Raw genomic sequence first — 18260 nt, forward strand, 5'->3', positions numbered from 1 at the left:
GCTCGTGACCAATCGAAATCGCGAAGCCTGCTTAGAATTTTCGCGGTGATTCACATCGGACGCGTGCTTCTGTCGAATTTTTTCTTATCTGCTTCGACCGATGAAACAGTAGCCAGTTAGGATCGTTAGAAACTTGGTCCAATCGTTCTGTGAATATCGTTTCGATCGATCGTGATATAGGTTAGGAATCAGTTCATTTTAATTCATCATTTAGTTTATCGTATTTTATTATTTAATCAAAATATAAATTTTCCTTTAAAAGTAAATAAACTTAAATGTAATTTTTTTCCTAGCAAATTCTAATTACACGTTTCAGTAAATTCTGCTTTAAAAGTGAAATTAATCAAAGTACAGCTGAAAGATAATTTTTTGTATCTCATAGAGTTTACTTTTTACTTTCAATTTGGAAAAAGCAAAGCTTCCAGCTTACCTTTATTATTAAGAATGACAAAATAATTATGAATTTCTAATTTTACTGAAAATCCAGCTTTTAATATTTTACTTTTTGCTACTTATCATAGTAATGGGCCTCCAATTTTTTAATTGAGGTTTGGATCAAAATTTCTCAAAATATCGAAGTGATCATACCCTAGTTATTCGTTTCATTAGATCGATATTTTCTTCGTGGATCCTGATTGTCAGTTGATCGATATCTAGACGATTAAATGAGCTTCACTCCGCCCATCATCGGTAAGCTTTACCGGAGAGGGATCGGCCCATTTCCTAGCCCGTTTACGCGGAAACACGCGAGGCCCACTGCTTCCGGAAACAGCTAGTTCAGAGGTCGCGATAGACCGAGTTCCTGTTGCAATCTGGTATCGTCCTCGAAGAAACAGAACCGATTTTAACATATTTCAAAATTATACGATAACTTCAAACTTACTTAACGTTCGAAAATCAAAAAATTCCATAGCTTATTGAACTGCTCGATTATCAATACCCAATTATGGAAACTTAAAACTCATTATCAATAACGATAACCTTATCTCCTAATAAGATCACATAATAGGATCTAATTATTTTCTAATAGCGAAATATGTGCATACGTATCTCTTAAAACTTCCATAGCGCTAATACGAACAATTCCCATCAGTAGAAACAGGTGTTCATTGGTTGAGACGAGCCGAAGTCGATGACCAACGCGAGGTTCGCGAATTTAGGTCGCACGATATCGGGTTGGTTCGAGGTGCGGGCGCCAGGACGTACTGTACCTTACCTTATCGCGATCCGCGTTATCACGGTCAGATAAGGGCACCTCGTGCTCACAACTCGACCGCTAGGTAACCGATTACGCGTTATGCAGCTTGCAATTTTCGTGAGATCGTAATTTCGAACTTACCGAATCGGCCACTTTAATCGTTTGCATTAAACAAAATCTTCCTTCATCTTCAAAATTAATTTTTTAAAGGTGGAAGAAAAATTTTTGAAAATGTTTCAAAGTTGATTGAAAATGTTGTGCACTTGTTTGTAATTATTCTCATTTCCGAAACCACTTTTCGAATGTATAAAAAGAGAAAGAAAAATTAAAAAAAATTCTTAAAGAATCGATTGTGATTCGTTGGGAATATTTCCATGTAAATATCGAAGAAATTTCTCTGTTATTTACTGTCGATGACGGTCGTAAGTAAAACGATTGCTTCGATCGGAGGTTATCATATTTTTGTCTCTCGTTTAGAATGTCACTTTCGACGCATATAACCTCTTTTACTTTGCCGCGCTACTCTAAGGAATTTCTTTCTTAAAAGCTACCGCTTAAAAGGCTGTATTAAAACACATGATTTCATTATCTTGTTAAGAATATTTACTTTATCTTTCTTGGCTTAAAAATCTTACATATACAGTATATGTCTGATATTTTCATTCGTAGGGTTTTTAATCTTTTTCTATTTCACTTAAAAAGAGCTACCATAGAAAAATCTACTAGAGTACATAAGTTTATCATTTAACAAAAATATTAATTTATCTTATCAGAGTTAAACATCTTATCTGCGCGCCGCGTTTATCATATATTATTTTAAAACATTATTCATTTTTTGTCTGGGTATAAATGATTAATTAAGTAAAAAAAAAGATTTAAAACATCTCGGCGAAATTTCATAAAGTAGCTCTTAAAAAGTAGGTCCCGTGACGCCATCTGCCAGCCCAGGAATTACCCGTATTACCCAATTTGATCGGCAGATGGCGGCACAGTTTCGCTTGGCGGTTGTTGAAAAATCGAACTGGCGGCGTAATTTCGTAAAAAGTGTGAAAAAGCGGTGAACTGTTGTCGACAGCATGTTGCCAGGGTCCATTAATCGCCTCAACGATATTCTACAACGAAAAGAGGTAGAATGCTCACTTTATCAACATTTGTATGCAACATTTAGTAAAGATCATTGACCTCGATATATCCACACCGTTGACACGAAATTTTCTAACCTATGCATTACTTCCAAGTGACATGTTACAACACACATTTCAGTACCGATTCAATGTTGACATATTAAACAACGAATAATACCAAATAATTAAAAACACTTTATGGTCTAAGTAATATTAATTATCGTTTTTATCTAAATTGTTCCTTTTAATTCAAGATTAAAAAATTTGAATGTTTAATGTTTGACAATTTTAGTAACATGGCGACGTTGACGTATCTTTTTAAGGTGGAAAATATTTTAATATTTGTTAAACTATGTACGTACAACTCGTTCTTTAGCGGTGTTCAATTCGGTTTCAATTTCTAACGTTAAAAAGATGTTGGAATGTTAGTTGGTTAGAAACGGGAAGAGGCGTCCTCGGTTCACGAGGACACGAGAACGCTAGGAAGGAATGGCGTTTACTTGGCGCACTCGCTCGACCAGTTTTTACTGTCCGCGTTAGTTCCCCTTCGCAGATTCAGCGACAGTTTGGCTATATCGTGGTCGAGGTATAGAAAATTGATTTTTAAACTGGTGAAATTGACTTATTTCTGAGGAATTAGTAAAGCTATTGTATATCAGTTTCTCTTTCTTCTTCTTTTTTGAGATATGATGAAGAGAAATAACTTTCCTAACCTTTTCTTTTTTTTTAAATTATGCTATTTTGATGAAATACAATATGGAAAGATTTAAAATGCTTAGGTACAGTTTTAGAATTCTTTTTGGGTTTGATATTAGGTAATAACTGGTAGACATAGAATATTACTAATAATTTGTAGTAATTTGATTATAATCATATATAATATGAGTAAAAAAATAATAAATAATAACTAAACAACCGACTTTCACAGAAATTTATATTTTTATATGATTATATTTTAAATTTTGATATAAATGTATAAATATCAGCAATCTATACACATATAATAATCTATATGCAATGCATTATTGGGTTGATATACAATGAAGGATTAAATGTAGTAAATAGATTACAGAATTGGTAATTGCAACTGGACAAAATTTTATTATTATTAATAGCAATTACACGTTATAAATTGCATTAGATAATTGATATTCATTAATTGGATATTTTAGTGTTATATTTAGTATACCTAAGTGGGATTTAGTATTAATGACATGTTATAATATTAGTCAGGTTTGTGGGCTAGAACATTAAACAACAATGTTACTTGTTATTTTGATATCAGCTATGATATATTTTTAATATTTTTAATATTCTTAATATTCTATATTTTTAATATTCTTATCTGATATTCTAACATTACTTATAATATGAAGACAATCTTTTAAGAGCATCTGAAACCTCAATAGAGCTTTGTGCAAATAATTCTTAACAATTTCAGCATTGTACAACATTCTTATCTTTCTGGTGCTCATCTTAATATCAAATATTCATACTGTTATTTAATATTCTAATATTTAGATAGTGTGGTATGCTATTATGAAGATATGGGTTACTAGAGTTACACGTCAGTGTCTGAATAGCAATGATATAATACCATAGGCAGTAGTACAACAAATATCTGCACACTGTTGCCTCTGTTGTAGCAGATAATCGCCATTTAAATTGTGAACATAAAATCTGTAGCATAAAACCGTATGCATAATTAAATGTCTAGAGAATATCAGAAACATAATAAGAAATATTCCATTAACTGAAAATCCCTTTGTATAATTATGAAAGATTGTTATTTTATAAGAAGGACATACAAAACCCAGTGATGATATACCATTAATTAAGTAACACTGATGCGTTTAAATAATTTTTTGTATTCATTCTGGTATCAAATACTCTGTTCAATTAATGTTACAGAATATTCATATATTATTTCATTTTGTGTCTGATATTCGATATTAATGTTTCATTATCTTTACATCTTAAATATTTCTTTCTAAATTTAATACTATATTTGGGCTCACATTTAGCCATTTTAGTTGCAATAATATTTAGTATCATTAGTGGAACTAGCCAGTGGACTAAAATTAGACTTGTGAAGAATATTTCAAGCAAATGAAAGGTAAGCGTCATTTGCCAAAGGAAAGTAACAAGACATGAAGTTATGAAACAGTTTCACTTTTCCATAATCGACGAAAGGAAATGGCAGTGCGCAGCAGGAACCGATCGACGCATTGTCTGAGTGTCTATAAAAGGCGTACTTTTCCTCTCGGCCGGCGTAAAACTTGTGAAGTGTGTTAACGCTAACCTTTACTGGCTGCAGAATATTTTCCATCGTAGAAGCACACTCGTCCATTACATCTATAGAAACGGCAGAATTTATAATCAACTTTAGCCGCGTAAACAGTTTTCCGAAGCTATGAAAATGGAAACTCCGTTCGAGGAAAACCAGCTACGCTTATAAAAAATAATCTTCTAGATGGGCGACCATTGTATCGTTTAAAATTTATTGACTGAAAAATTCGCTCGTTAGAATGCATTAAAAGCTATATAAAAATTGTGCAATTTAAACTTATTATTTTTAAAATGCCAGATTTAGAATGATATTATTCTAAATAGGGTATCGAATGTTTAACCAATTGTATCCCAAATGTCTGAGATTATTTCAGAATGAAAAGTGCATAATAACAATTTTTATGCAAATTCTTCTCAACTATTGGGCTGGCAACTGATTGTGGATTTTGTCATTAGGTGGTAGTTGCCAACCCAATAGAACTTGAAATAATCACTTGATCAGAATTGCGTGTCACAAGATTAAAATATAATCCAAAACCGTGAAACCTTCTCAGGTAATATCTTGAAACCAATCTTTTACACGATATAATGAAGCAGAAGATTTCAAAGTAAAGTGGAACAGACGACCATGATGTACGTACTGGTCACTGAACTACTTACAATAGATGAAGAGAAGCATCGTATAACGTGGCATTGGGTTCCATTGTAAATCAACGATACATAAATAAATGCTAACATTTATTAAACGAAAAATAACGAAATGAGGAAGTGCTGCTGTGCACATGGATTGGTGACAAATAAATCAGTATGTTAATGAAGGAATTCCATTCTTCTGCAATCACGATGATTAATAAACGTTGTAGACAGGTAGGTTGCATAATACCATGTGTGTAAAAATAGACTCAGCTGATGATAAATATATATTGAATGAAGAATGAATTTATAGCGCTATATATATTTTAACATGATTTTATAGCGTTTCTTCCTATACTTCTTTAGTCTTTTATACATTAATTTATAATCTTTTTATTCTTGTGTTTATGTTACACATCTATATTTATACGTATATGTAATTACCTATGAGAAGAGAAACAAAGTAGGAAATCCGTGTTGGTAAACGTTCTTTCATCCTAGTTCTTTACAGTCTTCTACTATCTTACACAACACACTGAAACCGAATGTTGAATGGAAAGTTATGAAGAGGATTAGGAAATGAAATTCTTAGGAGGGAAGAAATAGAAACCTATATGTGCAAGAGACCAAGAAAAATTTGAATGTCCATGTGTCAGAAAGATTTCCACTTTCATAGAATGAAAAATTCATGAGAAATCCGCAGCACGTGCCAACACCTAGAAATTTCTTTAAAAATTCCAACAGTCGACAATGTGCATACGATATGAATCTTTAAAAGACAGTTACCAAGGAGATCCTCGTCTTTGAATACCGAAAATATTCCCTAAAAATCTGCTCTATATTCAAGAATTCCAAGACCTACAAAATCTATTTAATTCAATAAACACCATGGTCGTACCAAGCCCACTTAGGAATTCAGAAAAGCACGCTTGCCATTGGCTCGGTGGAGTTAACCAAGCGGAGAAACCTTGTCAGAAACTGAGGGGCCCACAGTTTCGACAATGAGCTACAAGTCGTGTTACGAAACGACACACTGTGGTTGAACAGCGATCGTTACGAAAGCGACAGGAGGTGGAAATTCGAAAAGCAGGTTACGAAATTGGTCCGCAGTCGCGTGGCGATTCTGCTTCCATTATCTACACACTATTCTACACCTTGGAGATCGTGTTCACCGCTCATGATCGTTCACCACATGGGAGCCACTCGACGCGACGATCACCGTAGTCCTTGAGCACTTCCGTCTCTTTTTTTTCTTCTCTACGTACTGCGATCGTTTCATCGTCGTCTGACATTCACCGTCGCGAATTCGCTTGCCTGCAAAATCCGCCTGTGGATCAGAAATCAGCCGACTCTTCCACGCCCTTGCCTGCCACTAGATAGCGATGGGCTTGTGCTGAACTGGAGAAACACGAACGCTCGCAAGATGCAAGATATGCTCTCTTCGTACAACGTTTCGTTTCGTCAGATCTCAGTGGAACATTAACTTGGATACACTTGAATCTTCTTCGTGGAATTCTTCGAAATAATCTCATTTTATTTTTTTCACGGATATTATTTTACAGATTGTAATGTAATTATCAGACGGAGAATCGAAGAAACGTTTTCTTTTTTATTTTTTTGCCACTAGTGGATAGTGGTGGACTTGCGCTGATCCTGATGGACCATGGAAAATGACAGGACAGAGAATATGCAGTGTTGATAGGACCATTCATTTTGTCAAATCATCGTGTACGAAGACAGATGAGCCTTCCATGATGTTTCTGAGAATTTATCTGTATTTTTATTCGCCAGTCTGAATTGAAGATTTTAATGAAATTATCAGAAGTCAGCTGCCTTCTCATCATCGAAATTGCATTTTACAGAGAGTCAGACAGAGGGATTTTCTATACCAGGTATAGAGTATCTTCCAACTTAAATAGAAGTTTCACGTTGATACTGATATTTGCTAAGAATCTACGTTTCAATGTAATAGAATTTCCTACGGATCTTAGATTCCATTAAATTTATTGACGAAATACGATCAAGGTCACTCTGGCTAAAACGTCGTTAACGAATAAAGATCGAGAGTACAATTTGTGGAAATGTTGGAAGAGAGAAACGTGGAGGATGGAGGAGAATACAGCGCTGCTATCACCGAGAAGAGTTTTTTATTTTTCCAAGTGTGAAATAATTGTGGTTTTGCCGTGTGAAGCAGTTGGCTTCCTAACCAAAGATAGTATCTTTGTAGCAACGTGGTACAAACTTTGTTTTTGGGAAGTTACAAGTACACAACTGCTATGAGCCACGCATGAAGAAGATTTATATTTCCTCGTCATTGTATTTTTGTCTCCGTCTCAAAGAGTTTTCGCAAGCAAGGAAAAAGACGAAGCGACGAACGTGTAATTAGACATAATTACGTAAGCTCGGGCAAAAGTACACGCAGAGGAAGAAGTATGAAGGAAATATCTCCCTCTGGTTAGGCGCTTTTAATAAAAAGTCAAACAGACTTCTTGAAAATGCCTGTTGGCATCGCGATGACAGCAATTCTCCAGCCAGTTAAAATTAACTTGAATGACACTCGCTGCGAACACACACGAGTCGTGAAAGGAAAACGCTTTTAAAGTAGTCTCCAGACCCATTCTCGTGAAACAGTTTGCTGTCGTTGGCGACGAACACGCTGGCGTAACAGAAGCAAACAACAGAAGAAGAGGAGCTTGGTCGCGGTACAGGAGCAGCTAATTGCGTTTTTCTTTCGCGCACGATGAACACCAGCTCCCTGCGAGTTTACAATTACGTGTAAGCACGAGTGGCAAACTAGGAATCAACGTGAAACACTGTCACGATAGTTTCGCCTTGATATTCTCTGCCACTTTTCGTAGTTCTGCTTCGATTGATTTATCCAGCAAGATCAACGATTACTATGTTATTCGTTTAGATCTTAATAAATGGGCGATCTGCAACGGGAAATTGTAATTTTCACGAAACGAAAGCTGAGTTAGTTAATTATTATTATTAGAGCGAATTATAATTACGCGATAAAACTCTGTTCATACGAATTGCCAGTGGAAATACTGTTTTGCAAAATTACGATATTTTTTAAACTTTCCAAGTTTCGTCTTTGTTTCTAACGATGTGAAAAATATTGAGAGAATTATTGAGGTTAGGTTTCCCAATTTGGTTAGGTTAGGTCTAACCTAATTTCGATGGAATTTTGGTGAATAGTTTGAAGGGATATCCGGGACGAAAAGTTCGTCTCAAATTTTCCCATTTTCTTCTTGGAATTTTTTATCCACTTCGCCGCTATTCTCGTCTTTTTTCAAAGAAGTATATATTCTTTTCGAGACTCGAGTCATGACGAATATTCAAGCGAGCCTAATAATAGGATACGGCCTTGAGACGAGCTACAACATATACGATACAACGAATTGCAATTTTCATTTATAATTTAAAGAAAAAAAAAAAAAAAAAAAAGAGAAAGAACTAATTTAACAGATGAGTCTACGATATTCCAGTCTCCGTCTATTCATTTGTTCAGAATCTGACAGCTGTGTTGTTTCTCTTTGTTTCTCCGTCTCCTTCTCTTACCGTGCACGGTAGATATCCTTGAAGTGGAACATTGTCCCCGGCAATTGCTTCTTCTTTATGTGATACTCGAACACGTTTCCTGACATTGACCGTTGGCCAACAGGATTCGCCGAAAGATTCGCGAACTCTATTATAGAGGTGTCGTTCTGACGTTTATGTAATGTCTGGTGAGTCAGTAGGAGACGACGGTACACAGATTTCTATTACTGCTGGATTATTCAAGAGCTGTCGATGACTATTTTATTAACTCAGACAAGAATATATCACGAATACGATAGGTTATTTATTTTTTATAAATCAGACATTTCATTCTATGTAATAATGGATATCTCGAAGTTCCTGCACATGCAAAATCCTATGATTTCCAAAGTCTATTGGACTACATATTGGATTGGTAACTAAGTGATTGCGGATCTTATCATTAGGTTGTAATGACAAAACCCGCGACTCCTTAGTTGCCAACCCAATATACTGCAACGTACAGTAGTACTGTAGGTCCCGTTCTTAACAAACGTGACTTCGCGTAATGTATAAATTAAGTTATTCAAGATCAGGTTGTTAAATCATACGTAGAAGCAACGTTACTGGAGATCGTAAATTGTTTCGTCAAGGTGAACAAAATACATCGGAGACTATTTTTAGAAACTTAATATGTACATAAATCGCGGATTGATTTATAGTTATTTCAATGAGTGCAGCTATAGATATTTATGTAAATTCATATTTCCGTTTAATCGAAGAAACATGATCTGTAAAAAAATTCGTTTCTCACAAATACCATGCTATTATCATTATCGATCATTATTATCAGCGGATAAATGAATCTTCGATTATTATTATTTATTATTATTGTTATTATTCCACTCCATAGTTTATCTATTACATCGTCTTATCATGTTACTATCACTTTGATACATTCGTTTCACACTGACCGAGCGATTTACGTAATTTCTCAATAACGTCGAGCGTTCGCATAATTTTACAACTAGGCAACTTAATAATTTAATTTACTTAATAATCGCGTGAGGTCGCTTTTATCGAACACAGGCCCTATAAATATTCGTAGGTTCTCGATTTGCAGAATCTCAGCAGCTCTCGAAACTCTTGAAACACTAAGTTCCACTATCATTTAACAAAGGAAAGAAGCTATAGCAACCCGGAAAGCCAAGAAAGGTGTTATCACTGAGCTGGCAACTGTAGACTCAGTCGAGTTTTATATCAGTCGTAGAAACACGTTTTGGGTTAGGATTGGCCTTAGGATCGCCTGAAACTGCCGATTCGATCTCGTTCCTCCTGGCGTAATGGTCTCGTCGTGGACGAGAAATCGCGGCTTTTCACACGACCAACGTCGGAATGCGCCGCTTTGCTTTGCCAAGAAAATGGCAGAGTGGCTTCTCTCTCGCGGTACGGTATCACGATGCTACGACACTTATCGTGCGAATCTTTGGAATTCGCTGAATCCAAGCCTGGCTGTTTGCTCGCGGCCGTTTTCTCACGCGTCTTGCTCACAATGGCAAAATGGTGCGCGGATACGTTTGTTTCTGCCCCGGTGTCTGGATAAAAGTAATCGAGGTTTCGTCTACGCGAGAAACACACGGCTATGATTTTCTGCAACGCTGAGAAAAATACAGATACGCGATCAAATTTTCATACATGTATAACTTGACATGTGCGTGTTGTATAACGCGATACAACCGCGGCCACTTAACGCTTTACCGACTGCTAGCGGTTCAACAGCATACGCACGTCCGACCGGCAGCTTGGGCGCAGATTCCCCCTGGCGCTAGCTCTGTTTCGGCTTACACTCTCCAATACCATTATTTTCCTTCATCCAGAACGGTAAGTTTTTCAAATTGGTGTAAAACTGTGAGAGCTTACGAAGCAACGCAACTGGACAAGGTACCTTAGTACTAAATAACGAATTACTGCTCAAATAATGAGAAAAATTGTCGGCGACAAAAAGCCGATTAATAGGATATCGACCGGTAAGCGACGGCGACGAAAAGTCGATTAATAGGCTATCTGTCGGTAAAGTGTTAACACTAAGCCAATGGCGCGCGCCACCGAGAGGCCTCGTTTACGAGAAGAAAATTTTACGCAATAAGACAACAAAATGATGGAAAGTACAGGTTGGCAACTAAGCGATTGCGGATTTTTCAGCACCACCTAATGACACAATCCGCGATCACTTAGTTGCCGATATAATACAAGGAAGCTTCGTGTTTTATTTTGTTTTTCTTATTTTCTAAATATCACCGACCACGTGGAGAAAGTTCTACTTTTCTTTGCTTCGCTTTTCGTGTCCATGGCTGCGCTGTGAACAAGTAAATTTTATCATTAGATGGTATCGAAAAATCTGCAGTCACTTAGTTGCCGACCCAATACGTCAGTTTGTACGTGAAAATAAAAGGACGTTAGCGTAGTCAGGTAAAAAAAGTCGTGACTGGAGAGAAACGGCGCGGTTTCCCTGCTGCAACACGATTGCAGCGCACGGTTGCAGGTGTGTAGGTGCTCGTGTGCTGCGCCAAAGCGAGGAATGTAGGTGAGTCTGTGAGTGCAGCGAGCGCGTTACGCGAGCCACGTAACACAGCGACGAGTGTGGGAAAGTGAGGAAGCTGGCCTCGAACTCAGACCTCAACCTTCTCTTCTAGCTACAACCTCGTTCCTCCTTTTGCGCCGATCTAACTGGCCTGTCGGGGCTCTCTCCTTTCCAGTTACCGAACAGAACTGTCTACCCTATCGTAGTTACGTGGCACATGCATCGTACATACGGTTGCCACACACGTTTACCCATACGGAGAGTGCAATAGTAGTTTTCTCCAGTCGACGACACTTTAGTTTTCTCCAACCTCCTGGCCAGATTTCCTCGAATTCAGCTTCTAGGGTTTAGGGTGCATCGTGAATATGATACTGTCAGGCAAATTGGTATATGAATAATGACGTTTATGGATTTTCAGGAGAAGCGTTTGTAAATGTTTCAGCCTCTTTCGAACGATAATGGCTCGTTTTTCAAAATGTCTGACATATCTGCAATGTCTGCAACAACAAAACTAATGGTGTACTGTGTAGATCTAATGACAGATACGAATATGCAAAGGCGTAGAAACAAGTGCAATATTACAAATGCTCGTGTTATATGCGATATGGAAAATAATTTAAAAAATGAAACTCTTTCGTTTGCATGAAACTGTTGTTCTGTATCTGTGAAAATATCGCAGTCAAAAATTTGCAGTTTAGTCGAGGATCCGCCGTCTGATTACGACAATCAGTGTTTTCCATATGTTCAAAAATATGACGCACGGAAATATGTTATATATATCCAATATTACTTTTCAATAGTAAAACCGAATAAAAAAGCAGAAATTGACAGTATAAATTTTTATTGAATTTCGAATATCGAGGTTGCTTAAAATTGCTCTTTTGCAAAACGTGGAAAATGAGATTTATTACGTTCTTTTTTCCTGTGCTGCTCGCGTAGATGGCTCTCCTCTAACAAACTTAATCGTCATAATATAAAGTATATGCTCGCTACATATGTAATATATGTATCTTGCGAGAATTCTTTGTCCGTGTTGATTCAGCTTCGTAAATTATATCGATAAAGGCTGTGCACAGCCATCTACGGCAATTTCCCTCGTAATGAAGAATTTCTGGAATCGTCTTGATTTAAGATTTAACATTATCTCGGTATCCAGTAACGCGGGTTTCTTACATTTCATAACAAATGGCCGCGTGCAACTAAGTCGCGACGAACCTGGAATAAGTTACGTCTCGTGTTATTTGCGTCCACCGTTTAACCAAATAAAAACACACACACACAAGCACGAGCTACACTTTTTTATCCATACGTTTATCGTTGTTATTCTCATCCCTTTTATCTCGGACTCTCTCGTACCACTAAATTAATATCATTGGTAGAACCTCGCAAATTACAAGATACAAATAACGTACAAAATGCTAATAAATAATAAGATAATACTAATAACGTACAAGTTAATTAATCGCTTCTTTGATAATCTAAATGAATTATTACATTTTTCATGAGATCAAGTATTTTAGGTTATGTGATTTATGAATGGAATATATCAGGTTAGCAACTAAGTGATTGCGGACTTTGTCAATGCCACCTAACGACAAAATCCGCAATCGCTTAGTTGCCAACCCAATACAAGGAAACTTCCTGTTTTATTTTGTTTTTTTTTATTTTCCAAATATCACCGATCACATGCAGAAAGTTCTACTTTTCTTTGCTTCGTTTTTCGTGTCCATGGTTCCATTATGAACGAGTAAATTTTATTAAATTTCGTTGCCAGTAGCCAGTCATAAAGTAAAGACCGAGGAATGCCTTTTGTTTCGGCGGAAGGCGATAAACTGTCGTGTTTTCAGCTGGAAAAAGAACAGCGCGCTCCGACGGCCAGTGTGTCACGTGCAAAACTCGTTTTCCGGCCATTGCGTGGAAAATGATTTCCGTGAAAATACGCGACCCAAGGTGCCGGGTCAGGGTCGTGAATGTCGATTTGGTGTGCGCAGTTCCCGCTGATATTTGGGTTACTGTGCCCCACCTACCCCATAAACCGTCATTCTGCATTATAAAACCCGCTAAATATCATAAATCCTCGAACCGATATCTGTTAACGGAAACAACCGGCTGCCCAGGCTTTTCCAAGAACAGCAACTAGACCTTGCAAGTTTAAACTGCTGCATGGTCCTTGTAACAATTTGTTGACAAATAATATTGGCCCATCGTGATACAATTCTTTTTTCTTTTTCCTTTTTTTTTTTAATTTTTGCGCAATATAGGTTTTCTGTGCATATTAATTTCTTGTAAAAAACCTGCACGCGCATGCTTCTTCTAAAAGTTCAGAATTCTCTTTCTTTTTTTTTTTTTTTTTTGTGAATAACATTAAATTCGTAATTTTTAATGTTTCCATTGAAGTCGTTATGTAACAGAAATATTTTCATTAGCTTCCCGTGGATATTGGTTACTCTTACTCTATAGATCTCCATTAAATTTTTGTGTATAAGAAAACACTTACATATAAAAATATTGGATACGTTTACTTATTTTAAGTTGGGACGATCTTTATTAGATTTTCATTGGCCGAGCAAATATTTTACAAACGTTAAATATATATTTCTGCCGCTTAAGACAAATGGCATGGTATTAGGTTGTCCGAAATGTTTCTTTCCTTTTACGAGGAAATAATAGAAATTAATTTATCGAATTATTGTATCGAAATGTATCATACCTAGTTCAATAAAATAATATAAAACATAAATTATTGTTCATTTATTAGCATCTTATGAAACGAAAGAAACTTTTCGGACAACCTAATACTTGAGAATTACGACTGCCACTATGACATTCATACAAATTGCTTTTTATGATCTCCAAATGACGACAGAAAATTCCATCTGCAAGTACCTAACAGAAATATTATATAAAATAACTGGTATTTAATGATAATTATTCAGTTGTAGATGGAACAATATTGTGAGAAGGTAGTTGACCCATGTCTCGAAATTACCATGGAACCGTGTTTCTTGGATTGTCTGGGCGTCGCGCCGCCACTTTCCCGGGCAACTGGGACAACTAGGTCATAGCCAGATATCGACATATTTCCCTGTCCCGCGCCTTTCAGCTTCCCGCCACGCCTGTGGTTATCCTCGACCCTCCTATCCTGGTCCACTGTTCACTTGGGAATTCGATTCGTAGATATCCTTCCTTCGTTCATGGCTGTCGAAGGCTGCAGAATTTATCGACCACGAACCCTCGCTTTGACATAGCAAACGCTCTGTGAACCATCTAGCGCGAAATTTCGAATTTTCATCGAAGAATTTCCTCCGATGATTGCCTTATGTCTACCGTGACGTGATGTGTAATTGGATTTTGAAGTTATCGAGGCGTTCAGCTTCCTGCTGATTTCTTGGAAAAGGAACAGATGTACAGTCATTCGTCAAAATCATCTCTTTTATTTATTTGTTGAAATGAACGGCGGAAAATTTCGCTGAAAATTTGTCAATAACTTCGAGTCGTAAAATTTCTTAATAAAGTCCTTGAGACTTACATTTATGTATTGGAAACTTGCCCTTCTTTTTCTCAACACTAGCATTACCACACCAGTGAAATTGACTGGTCTTACAATTTTATTTTCAAATTCCTACTTCGTGTTATATTTTTTCCCACAATGGTGTAATGACCATGTTTTATGTATTTTTATGTATTCAAACTGAAAATAATTTTGTATCAATGCTACTCGTACCAACACCAATCAAAATGGCTGGTACTTGTCAAAGTGTACAGGAGTCCTGCAATCTGTTTATCGAACCCCAATTAACCAGTTTCCCCGTTTTCTACAACTTGCCACACGTTTCTCAAATTTTGACTGCGTACCATTCGATATGATGATATTACTTATGAAGAAAATTCCGGATCGATTGCTAAATGCTAACACTAGAAATACCACATCAGTGAAAATGACTGGTTCTACAATTTTACAAATGTGTCAACCCTAGTTTAGGGATCCCAGATGGATTAATAATACCAAAAATGTACCACATAACATGGAATTGCTTCCGTAAGAAAGTAATCAATCAATAAATATAAAAATATTCTATTATTAGGTATTTTTTAAAGACCAGTCATTTTCACTGGTTTTGGTAGAAATAGCTATCGGTAGTTCTAGTGTTAATAAGAAACCTATGCTCGTACAATATTTTTGACTACTTTTTGACACCTGTTCAGCTTTATAATTCTCATGGTATATGAACCATTTTGTATTATTTAAAAAACCACCATATGGGGAGTATATGTTAACCAGCAAGTAAGTAATTATATCGAAAATCCATATTTAACGAAATTTGAAGAAATTTTGCAATATTTAATTATCGCAACCCATCGTCATTTTAATCCACAGTGGAAATGTTAATAGGAAGTGCGAGCAGTTAATGACAAAGATAATATTCAGGGGTTCGTTGTTTTTTTTCTCATCGCTTCACATTCTGTTGGCATTTTAAAGCTGCTTTCGTCAGAGATGTTCCCTCCTGACGTAATTCGTGTCTTTTTTCTTTTTGCACGACGTATACACGAATGTTGTCGATTAATTTACGTAGTGTAAAATGTGCAACCTTTAGAGGAAACGTGTGTCTGGGATCAGCGACACGCGTCACGAGTGGCCTTTACACGTGAACGGTCAGGACAGTGGCTCGATTGATATCAGCCCTTGTGTTTTCATGCTGTGATCACTCGCTCATGGCCAGCCCTCTGTTTTCAACCCTTAACCCGATGCTCTCGTTCGTCATTGTGCAACTTATTATAGTTTAATTATTGTTAATTATTGTCGTCATTCAGCGAACAGGCATGTCGTCATTTTTCACTGAAATTTTATAGTCTTCCGGTATAGGTAGGGAATTAATTAATGAAAGGAATTTAGCGAGCCAATTATCATAAAAGTAGCAGCTCCAGATAGATTAAACCATTGAGTGGCGATACCGATTGATGTCTTAGAGCTGCAGCTCAGAGCTGTACTTTGTGTTCTGTTTTAAAGTACCGTGTAAGAAACAGAATTATATTTTACAAGTAAGAAGATCTCATTTATAAGCAGGAAGATTGCAGGTATTAATTAATATTTCAACGTATTATTAGAAAATCAGAAAGAACGTGACTTGAATTTGAAGTAAAATAAATACAAAAATGACTATACACTATGAAACTATAATATAGAAATATATATATTATAAAAACGTTAGAATACAAAATACAAATATAAAATTATGAGATGTTCATTGAAAATGTGCTGTATAGAGTAAAGGAGTCCCTTTGTACAACCCTGTCACGGTTTTCACACCCTCATTATACACCTGTATTCTTGTCATTTTCTTTATCCTGAACCTGAAATATTTTATGACCCTTTATGATTTTATGGCCTGGTAACTCATAGCATTACGACCTAACCATTGTGCGATAATTGTTACGTACATTTCAAAATACAGGTACACGAGCCCACGTGCCTCCAAACAATTTTAATCTACTAATTTTCCGGTTCATACTCAGATCTCTACTCAAAGCAGAACGATCTAATAAATTCTATAATTCTACGCCTTGCCATGTAATTCTGTCTTTCTTGCTCTTCCTACTATTTTCCTGACAATTCTTCGATTTGAAATTCCGGCTGATTTCGGATGGAACACCATACATATACATATGCATTATATTATCAAATAACAAAATTATGCATTCGAGGCCGAAGGTGCGTGCATCCTACGTTAAAATTGGGGTCAACCTCGATGACCATCGATAAAACGGCAAAGACGCCGTAGATGCTGGGTAAAGTTAGAAAGTTCCAGGGTTCAGGAAGTTTGCCTGAAGCTTGGTTAGGTCGCGCGCAAGTAGCCCGACAGACACGTCGTCCTTTCGCTGTCGTCACAGCCGGGGTATTAACGTGTTGCTTTCGTCACCGGTGCCCTATTTTCCCCATTTCCCTCCGTGGAAACTGCTTCACTGTTGTAAAGTATGCAACCTTGACCTGATCCGCGCGATCTCCACGCGTCACGGCTGGCCTTTACGCGTGACATGTTAGGTCAGTGATGCTTCTAATGCCTTAGCTTCTCTCACTCTTTCTCCATACCCCATTCCCTCTCTTTCTCTCTCTTTCTCTCTCTCTCTGCCCCTTTCTATCTATCTATCTATCTATCCATCTCTGCTCTGTTTTTGCGTAGCTTCAACGGGAAACCATTAATCCGTTCGCAATCTCTTTGAGGCGGATTGAACGGGATCGTAGAGATTGAGGTTAGGATCTCTGCCGCGGAATTTAATCTTTTCGTTTTTTCTTTCTGCTTTCGGAGGGATTTGGAGTTTTGTTGGTATACCTGGTTGGTAGGAATTAAATTGGAATTGGGATGATGGGAAAGTAAATTGATGTATAACTTGTACAGGGTGTTTCATTTTAATTGGCTTATCTTTTTACGCTGTCGATAATACCGACAGATATTTGAGGTGTAAAGGAATAGATGTAGAATCTTTAGCGTGCAACTTAATATTTCTTTTTCTTTCCAATATTAATATCGCATTTTTGATTAGTACTTTAGATTCTTTTATACGAAATTATAGAGAAAGATGAGATGAATTCAACCGTAGTGATATATGAATAGCTTTATTACAAAAATTGATATAAATAAATTTACGTTCTTTCTTCTATTTACATGTCTTTTTAACAAAACGATGCAGACAAATGACAGAAATTTAACGATGCTTATAAGAACAGTTTATTCGATAATTTTATTTAATAAATTTTCTATTCCATTGCTTCCAAGAGTTTGTAAGATTTGTTGCAATAATTTTAGAAAAGATTCCCACCTTTTTACGCTGCAGGATGAAAGTAAAATAAAAGGAATATGCGATCATAAACACGTCTGCACCTTTAGATCAGTAGGTGGCACTGCTGAATGGCTTA

General features: G+C 36.5%; 1 protein-coding gene and 1 long non-coding RNA gene across 10 annotated transcripts in view; both read left to right on the plus strand.

Moving 5' to 3' along the window:
• Ecr (ecdysone receptor) overlaps positions 1 to 18260 on the plus strand; it is a 189866-nt gene that overhangs the window by 122638 nt on the left and 48968 nt on the right. The gene's annotated exons all lie outside the window — the stretch shown is intronic.
• LOC138187905 (uncharacterized) lies at positions 2048 to 6727 on the plus strand. The gene is made up of 3 exons (XR_011175282.1): positions 2048 to 2325; positions 5166 to 5478; positions 5756 to 6727. It is a non-coding gene; the product is annotated as an uncharacterized LOC138187905 (long non-coding RNA).

The sequence above is a fragment of the Bombus flavifrons genome, chromosome 16, assembly GCF_040668555.2.
Source record: "Bombus flavifrons isolate JBK064 chromosome 16, iyBomFlav1_principal, whole genome shotgun sequence".
Lineage (NCBI taxonomy): Eukaryota > Metazoa > Arthropoda > Insecta > Hymenoptera > Apidae > Bombus > Bombus flavifrons.